The sequence below is a fragment of the Apium graveolens genome, chromosome 3 (assembly GCF_009905375.1).
Source record: "Apium graveolens cultivar Ventura chromosome 3, ASM990537v1, whole genome shotgun sequence".
In the NCBI taxonomy this organism is placed as follows: Eukaryota; Viridiplantae; Streptophyta; class Magnoliopsida; order Apiales; family Apiaceae; genus Apium; species Apium graveolens.
Window position 1 is genome coordinate 98633301 of NC_133649.1, and position 10257 is coordinate 98643557.

Genomic DNA, 10257 nt, shown 5'->3' on the forward strand with positions numbered 1-10257 from the left:
TTCTAGATACTTGTGATGTAGTATCTTGAATAATCGTTCTTCAATTCCTTGCAACATGCCCACTCTTTCCATAATTGTAACACATAACTCCTGGATTTTCTGGATTACATTCTGATGCATAATGACCCTTATGTCCATACTTGAAGTATTGCACATTCTTTCTACACGAGCCACTGTGTCTTCCATCACAGGACTTGCAATCTACTACTCACTTAACTGACTAGGCTGGAGTGGAAGCAACTGAAGTAGCACTAGACCTAGCCTATAATAAACTCTATCTCCGGAATCTCTTACTCCTGCTCCGGCCAAACCAATTCTCAAATCCTTGAATGGATTCTCCTTGGTCTGCTTTGTCCTTAATACCTTCCAACTTCCTTTTCTTATCACTTTCTTCCTTAACAGTCAACCTCTGGTCACCTTCCATTACTAGGGCGACCTGACCCATATAGGAGTATGTCTTGAGTTACAATGCCACAACTCCTCTGCGAATTTTAGGCCTCAACCCTTGTTAGAACCTCCTTACCTTCTGACTCTCCGTACTTATATACTCAGAAACTAATCGGGCCAATTCTGTAAACTTGGCCTCAAATTCTAACACACTTCTTTCACCTTGTGTAGTTCTAGAAACTCGATTCCATTTGACTCTGCACATAATCTGGGGAATACCCTTCCAAAAACAACTCAGTAAACCTAGCGCATGAAACAGGGCCTTCTCCTTCTGCACTCTGGAAAGATTTAAAACTAGTACTTTGATTCACTCCTTGTTGTTGCTGCTGCAATAGTAGTTACCACCACTGAACCTGTTGGACTAGCTGCAACTGTTGTTGCTGCTGCTGCCGCAACAAATCTAGAGTTTCATTTATGATTGGACCCTCTGCAAAACTATTACTATTTTCTTTAGACTGGGTAGCTTTCTTGAGTGGCATTTTCCTGGAATATATAAATGAGTTTTATTCAAAACATAACAAAAGGTTTAATAGAAGGTATCACCATTTAAACGGTGCACCTATATCAGGAAAATGTTGCCCAATCACAGTACCCAAGTCCTTAATATCGGGGTCCACTTATAAAAGAAATCTAGATTAATCAGCACTAACAATCACAGCAACAATGACAGTAGCAGAATCAACAACAGTTCAGGAAAACTAGAATACTGAACACCATAGCATAGATCCTTAATACCACAACAACTGACCACTTCCCGTCACTACTCTATACCACATTAACACCAATCTGGTATATAATGAAACTTGACCGGCTATAACAACCACCAATTACACAGAGCCAGGTAGTAATTCAAGTCAAGCTTAAGGAATGTTGGACTCCTCTAGGCACCATGGTCCAAATTTCAAAACAACCATTCCTCCAGGGATGATTTCTTATCTCCTACCATTAACCTATCTTTCACAGGGTTAACTTTTCTAAAACCGCAACCTTCAATATCGAATCATGAATCCTCTCTACTATTATCATTTCTGAGATAGCTAGCAATCCGATGTAAATCATCTATTTCCTCCAGACAGTCAACTCTCATTTACTGTCAATAACCAGGTCTCTCTAATTATAAAAGCTACTGACGATTCACTGCCTCGGGACTTCAAATGAAATTTCAAAGTCGAGGAATCAATCAAATAAGAAGGAGCAGTGGGGATGATATAGGTATGACTGAGAGCAACCATACAAGTACATAAGATGTCCAGTCTTAGTACCATACAGTCACAACACATAACTCGGTGGCGTCCCACCAGACCCTTTTGTCACATAGACAAATGGTCAATTCATATACATTGTTTGCCCCAATCAACCGAAAAGTCACCGAGGAAAGAAACAATATTCAGATAAGAAATTCAAAAATAGAAAAAAAAGAATCTGATTTGTAAGGAGATCAACAGAACCCTAAGTAGCTTACCTCGGGTTCACAACTTTCTCACAAGAAAAATAAAAAACTTATGGAATAAGAAACAATTACTCTGGAGATAAAATACACTTCAAGGAAGGAAATAAAAGAGTTCAAAGATATCACCTCCCTTTCTATTCCACATTCACTATCAAACTTAGTCGTCATAACAGCCCCTGACTATTATCACACTATCCGAACTCACCAAGGTCACACAATCAGTCCAATAACATTCCTTGACACAGAAAATGTGATATTTAGAAATAACATTGGCGTCTTCTCAGCTGACACAACAAGAGCCCGCTCAATGCTGAATCCTCACAATCAAACTCGTTTTCTCGAGGGAAAACTAGAAATCTCTATCGAACGTTATTAATAATACATATACAATGTAGACGTACTCTAGGTTAGGGCAGTTCCAGTCAATCCTTAATGAACGTCAGGGTTACGTCTCCGAAACCCTTGACTAAACTCATAGACTCGCTCCTCTGATTGAGTTGCCGACTCACATCTATATATATATATACCTTTTTGCACTCTTTTGACTCCACTCCTATCCTAAATTAGGGACTCAGACCTGTAGCTCTGATCCCAACTGTGACGGCCTCAACCCCGGGGACAGGAGTTGACGTCACCAACAACAATAATAACATTCATAATCCAGTCCAACTCATTAATAATACATAACTACGACCCCTTTTCCAAGACCTTTTCCAGGTTTAAGTATGACTTAGGTTACTCAACTAACACAACCCAAATTACCTTACACCATCCTGACCACAAATTTAATGCAGCAACTCAACAGACCTCATCTGGTCTGAACACAACTACCTCAGAGGAGCCTGACACCAAAGGAGCTGGAACTCGGCCCTGACTACCGCGCAAGAATCTCCTAGGCATCTGCAATACATATAAAATATTCTGCAAGGGTGAGCAATTGCTTGCTCAACAGCACCACTATATGAATAAAAAGTAAAACAGTTTAAAGTAAAGCAGTTATAGGAACAGAATTCATAACTTGCCAGAAACATGTAAAACAGGTATAAACTCGATACAAAAACTAGCATGCTCTATAAAACAATATCATCAGTAGAGTGCTGTGTATAAATACCAGAGTTTAACTGTAGCATGCTATCTTCATTTCCAAATCCACTGTATAAATCACTTGTTCCATTACAGAACCGCAAAACCCAAATCAGATACTTAGTGGATATGTGAAGATAGTTGATCAGGCTATCAACACTGGACGGCTTTCACTGCCATCCTATATACCTGTTCCGGAACTCAGAGACTAGCTAGGTCTCTGACCTGCTGGACTAATCAGTTTTATAGTGCACGCAACCGAATTAGCCTCTTACGCCACCTCAATAGGCCTACTGTGGCCCCAACGTATCCCATATCTGATCGTTTTATCTAGTTTTCAAAATCACTTTTAACTATCTCTTTTTCAAAATCAATTCTGTCACAGCACACTATTCAATTCCTCTTTTCATTTAAATCACGTTTAGAGATCGGTGTTTTTAGAAGTTATTTTTCCCCAAAACATAATTTTAAACAACATTTCAAATACGAGGTATACGTAACTTAAAACATTTATGTTCCATTACAAAAGTAAAACATTTAGCTATTCAAATGCACTGAACCATAAAAGAATGGTCAGGGGTACTTTCTTTGCAGAGCATTACAACTATCTTTGATTGACCTTGAACCGATTCGGGACACTCGGCTTTATCGCTTTACTATTTGACTATCCTGGATCCGACTTCAACGCTCAGGTCCTTCACTTAGGAACCTCGCTGCGCTTGTCGACTGATCATTAGGTTATCTTAGTCCAACGTCCACTTTCAGGTTCCCGACTATAACCTACAGAGTCGAAATACCCTACGTTAGACGTCTAGGTATGCTTGACATATCCTCAATAACATATCTACCCATTCGATATCAATTCCCGACTCGTAATATACATAGCCTTATAGTACATGAAACAGCTAGGGTCCAAATACCCAAAACATGGTTTGGCACTTACTTTTGTAAAATACATATAAGCATTGTTTTAGTAAATCAGGGTCATCGAATATTTTGCAAAATATTTCATCACAACACGTAATTATGATTCATACAATATTTATAATTAGGTAGTTATGCGTTCGATTAGTATTCCCGATAATACACAGGATACGTTCCCGCAATTTTCGAAATTCATTTCTCGAAAATTGGACAGCATCTCCTTTGTTTATCGAACTACCAGTCGAAACACAACGACGTCAAACCAACAACAATCATAATCCAACAATCCAAATTTCACAATTTCCCAATCACCGCTTTAACCCAACTAATTCTTATCATTATACGTATTTTATATTTTTAATTCGTATTTTTATATTTATTTATTTTAAAATATTAGGAATCAGATAAACATCATCATCGTCCACCGTCCGCTCGTCGAAATTCATCGCGGACGACGGTAAAAATTCGGCGGTGCCCATTTATCACGGGTTTCCAACACAAATCTCCGCCGATAATAAAACAATTTTCCACACGCAATAAGTTTATTTCACGAATGTTAATCAACTATTTTCTGGAAAATGAAATAACAAAAAAAATCTGGAATCGAGCAGGGGAAAACACGCGTGCAACACACACGAACAACAAGAAATGAAACACAGTTCAACCAGAATCAAAGCAGCAAGGCCCGAAGAGAACATAGCAACCGTACACACGAAGGCATATATATATACAACAGAAAACACCAGGAGGATTTTCCGGCAGCATCTTACCGGAACAGGGGCGGTGGCCGGAAAGCCAATCGGCGGCGGAAACAGGAAAAACCCGGGAATCGCAGAGAAAACAGGAAGACAGGCACAGGGAAGAGAATGAATTAATAACCGAAGGAATAATCCGAGAAGAAAAGGGAGAAGAGGGAGATTAAGCAGTTATCTCCTCTCTTTTTGTTTCTGGTATAAAGAGAAAGCAGGACTCATGTAACATATCTGGCTTAACACGTAGCTAATAATTCTGAATGACTGACACTTATATAACAGGATAATCATGAAAATTAGGCGCCCCGATTTACTCGGACATTTGATTTTTAACGAATAATTTGCGGGTGGTGAAGATCCGAAAATTCACCAAAATAGTTTTAAAATTATATAAATATCCCCAAATTAATAAAACATGAGTTTCATAATTTTTAGAAAAATTTTGAAATGCGACTTATACTCGCAATTTACAGTTAACGAACTGAGCTGTACTTAAAATAAATTCAGAAAATCATGGAAACAGCCTTAAAATGTTAGAAATAACTCGAAGTTTATAAAAACATAAATTCCGAAATTTTAAAATAATTTCTGAAACGCAATTTATACCCGCTTTTTAACAATTAACGAAACAAGGCGCGGGTGAAATTAATCCTGAAAATTCCCAAAATAAATTTAAAATTCTCAGAATATTCCAAACATACATAAATATGAGTTTCATAATTTTTGAAGAATTCTAGAATTAAATACGGATTTTACAAATAAATGTAATCAGAAAATCATACGGGGTTAAATAATTGATGAAATATTGATTTCTAAATTTTATAAAATCCCAAAAATAATTATTGTAATTATGAAACCATAAAAACAATTTTAGAGATATTCCAAATATTTATGCAAATAAATTTGCACTAAATTCACTTTTAAAAGTGAAAACGATTCGATACAACTCAATAGTTAATTACACAAACAACCCGTTACACCTTAATTCACAGGGTCAGAATAAAACAACATATAGCGAGTTGTTTTACCTTCTAGTAAGATTTCCCACTCTTTGGCAACGATCACACCTTAAAACGAACTGATGCGCATCCTTAAACAACGGAGGCCAGAAAAAACCTGCTTGCAAAATACAAGCTGCCATCTTTTCACCACCATAATGTCCACCATAAACTGTGGAATGGCAGTCTCATAATATCCCCTCCGTCTCACAGAGTGGGATACATCTCCTGATGATCTGGTCAGCTCCCTGTCTAAACAAATATGGTTTATCCCACATGTACCACTTCACCTCATGCAGAAACTTCTTCTTTTGAGCTGCAATCATATTAGGAGGCATTATATTGCTGATAAGATAGTTCACAATATATGCGAATCATGGTTCTTCCTCCTGAACTGCGAACAACTGCTCATCCGGAAAAGATTCGTTGATCAATGTCTTATCATGTGAAGTCGAACCGGGATTATCCAATCTAGAGAGATGGTCAGCTACTTGATTCTTAGTAACTTTTCGATCCTTGATCTCTAACTCAACTTCCTGTAGCAAGAGCACCCAACGAATAAGTCTAGGCTTCAATTCCTTCTTTGAGACCAAATAGCGAATGGCAGCATGATCAGTGAATACTGTCACCTTTGTCCCAAGCAGATAAGATCAAAATTTTTCGAAACCAAAGACTATAGCCAAGATCTCCTTCTCAGTAGTGGTGTAGTTCATTTGAGCTCTATTTAGAGTCTTACTAATATAGTAGACCACATGAAAAAGATTATTCTTGCGCTGCCCAAGAACTGTTCCAACTGCATAATCACTCGCATCACACATCATCTCAAAAGGTTCTGTCCAATCAGGTGCCGTAATAACTGGTGCAGTTATCAAACTCTTCTTAAGAGTCTCGAATGCCGCCAAACATTCATCATTAAATTTGAAAGGCATATATTTCTCGAGCAAGTTGCACAACGGCTTAGATATATTCGAGAAGTCCTTGATGAAACGCCGATAAAAACCCGCATGACCAAGAAAACTACGGATTCCTTTCACAAAAATAGGTGGTGGAAGATTTTCAATGACTCCCACCTTGGCTTTGTCCACCTCAAGACCCTTGCTAGAGACTTTATGCCCAAGAATAATGCCTTCACGCACCATAAAGTGACATTTTTCCCAATTGAGCACCAAATTAGTTTCCACACACCTTTTGAGCACCGAACGAAGATTATTCAAACATTCATCATACGAATGTCCAAAGATGGAGAAGTCGTCCATGAACACTTCGACATTGTTTCCAATCATATCAGAGAATATAGTCATCATACATCTCTGAAAAGTGGCAGGTGCACCACATAAGCCAAACGAAACTCTGCAAAAAACAACCGTGCCAAATGGACAAGTGAAGGTAGTCTTTTCTTGATCTTCTGGTGCAATGCAAATCTGATTATACCCCGAATAGCCATCCAGAAGACAATAATACTCATGACCAGTCAACCTGTAAATCATCTGATCAATAAATGGAAGAGGGAAGTGATCCTTTCTCATGGCTTTGTTCAAATTTCTGTAATCCATGCATACCCTCCATCCTGTGACTGTTCGAGTGGGGATGAGCTCATTCTTCTCATTTGCTACCACAGTTATACCTCCTTTCTTAGGTACACATTGCACGGGGCTCACCCAGTAATTGTTAGATATAAGATATATGATTCCTGTATCTAGCCACTTCACAATCTCTTTCTTTACCACTTCTTTCATGATAGGATTAAGTCTTCTCTTTTGCTCAACAGTCGGCTTACTACCTTCCTCTAGCAGAATTTTATGCATACAGTATGAAGGGTTGATCCCTTTTATATCTGCTACAGTCCATCCGATGGCCGATTTGAATTCTCTGAAAATCCTCCAGAGTTTGTCCTCCTCACTACCTGAAAGGTCAGATGCAATAATAACAGGTAAAGTAGATGCATTACCTAAAAAAATATACCTCAAGTGTTCAAACAATGGTTTAAGCTCCAAAGTAGGTGCTTCCTCAATAGATGGTTTGAGCTTTCCTTCAGCATTCTTGAGATCAGTAGTACCAAGAGATTCCAATGGCATGTCTAGCTTTTGCCTCCAAGGAGAAGCATTTAGATATTGTAGTTGCTTATTGCCATCGTCATCTTCTCTGTCAAATTCCCCCACTAAGGCTTTCTCCAAGGCATCAGACCTTAGCATGTGATCAAGTTCTGAAGTTACCGCAGAATCAATCAAATCCACCTTTAAGCACTCCTCATCTTCTGTAGGGAATTTCATCGCCTTGAATACATTGAATGTCACATCCTGATCCTGCACCCTCATAGTAAGTTCACCATTCTGCACATCTATCAAGGTACGACCTGTAGCCAAGAAAGGTCTTCCCAAGATTATAGGAATCTTCTTATCTTCCTCGAAATCCAAAATGAAAAAGTCTGCAGGGAAGAAGAGCTTATCCACCTTTACTAACACGTCCTCCACGATGCCTCGTGGGTATGTAATAGAACGATTAGCCAATTGTAGAGACATATAGGTGGGCTTTGGATCAGGCAAATTCAACTTTTTGAAGATAGACAATGGCATCAGATTGATGCTTTCTCCCAAATCGTACAGGCATTTGTCGAAAGACAACTTGCCAATGGTGCAAGGAATGGTGAAGCTACCTGGATCTTTAAGCTTTGGAGGTAATTTTTGTTGCAGCACAGCACTGCACTCTTCCGTTAGAGCAACGGTATCAAGGTCATCCAGTTTCACCTTCCTTGAAAGAATACTCTTCATGAATTTTGCATAACTAGGCATTTGCTCCAGAGCCTCAGCAAAAGTTATGTTGATGTGAAGTTTCTTGAACACCTCCAGAAACTTACCGAACTGCTTATCCATCTTTTGTTGTTGCAATCTCTTAGAGAAAGGTGGTGGAGGATAGAGATTTTTCTCCCCTATATTACCCTCAGGCAGAGTGTGTTCAACAGTAGTCTTCTGTGGTTCCACCACTTTCTCCTTTTGCTTCTCTTCTTCATCCACAACTTCAGCTTCTCCATCTTTTGCTTTTTCAGCATCAACAACTTTTCCAGACCTTAAGGTAACAACCTTTACTTTTTCCTTAGCTTCCTTCCTGCCTGGCACTTCAGTATAGCTGGGAAGTGTGCCAGGTTGACGATTGAGCACAACATTGGCTAATTGACCGATTTTATTTTCCAAGGTCTTGATAGAAACAGCCTGACTTTTGCACAACAGCTTGAGCTCCTCGAAATCAGCACTAGAAGGAAGAGCAGCACCTCCTTGTTGAGGATATGATTGCCTTTGAGCATAATGCTGTGGTTGCTGGAATCCAGGTGGATTAAACTGTTTACTTATGCCTTGCTGATATGGTTGCTGAATAGCATTCTGATTATTGCTCCAACTGAAATTGGGATGATTTCTGTTGTTAGGATGATAAGTAGCTGGCACAGGCTGCTTGCGATTGCTGATAATTGTTCACATACTGAACAGATTCATTAACAAGAGAACACAGATCCGTAGCATGAGAACCTGCACAAAACTCACATACCATAGCTATCTGATTGACTCCATAGTTGGCTAAAGAATCGACCTTCAAAGACAGCCCTTGGAGCTGCGCTGCAATAGCTGTAGCTGCATCAACTTCTAGAATACCTGCAACCTTCCCAGGTATCATCCTTTGAGTTGGGTTTTGATGCTCATTTGCAGCCATAGTTTCAATAAGATTATAAGCCTCAGTATAGCTTTTGGCCCACAAGGCGCCTCCAGCTGCTGCATCGAGCATGGGCCAAGATTGGGCCCCCAAACCAATATAGAAACCAGTGATCACCATCCAGTCAGGCATACCATGATGTGGACACTTTCTCAACATCTCCTTGTAGCGCTCCCAAGCTTCGCACATAGATTCTGTTGGTTGCTGTGCAAACTGAGTAAGAGCACTCCACATAGCTGTAGTCTTCACCATTGGATAGAACTTCACCAGAAACTTTTGTGCAAGATCTTTCCAAGTAGTGATGGACTCAGCTGGTTCAGAATGTAACCAGTCCTTAGCTTTATCCCTCAGAGAGAATGGGAAAAGCCTTAGCTTGATAGCCTCATCAGTCACACCATTATATTTGAAAGTACTACAGATCTCGAAAAAATTCCTAATCTGCATGTTGGGGTCTTCAATCGCAGCACCTCCGAAAGAAACAGAATTCTGCACCATCTGAATAGTGCCCGACTTGATTTCAAAAGTATTAGCCTGAATAGCCGGATGAAGGATGTTTGACTGAATCTCATCAATTTTAGGCCGAGAAAAGTCCATAAGAGCTGGATCTGCTACTGGAACTATATGATCACCCATGATTACTGGTTCTTTCTGCTCACTCTCTTTATCCGAATCTTCAAAATCTATCTTCTCCAGAATATCACGAACTGAGTCTGTCTCCTCAGCCGTATCTGAAGTTCTCTTGCGAGTGCGAGAACGTGTTTGCATAAACGCTCGCTAGAGTACCTGAAACACAACCGGAAACAATAAGTAACACGTCTTAATCAATGAGTCCTAATGACCACTGATGGCAAGTACATAAACTAAACAAATACACCGAGTCCCCGGTAGCGGCGCCAAAAACTTG

The 10257-nt window shown here is 39.4% G+C and overlaps 1 pseudogene; it reads left to right on the forward strand.

Moving 5' to 3' along the window:
• Positions 1-9483: 9483 nt before the first annotated feature.
• On the forward strand, positions 9484-9598 carry LOC141716067 (small nucleolar RNA R71; annotated as a pseudogene).
• Positions 9599-10257: the final 659 nt, after the last annotated feature.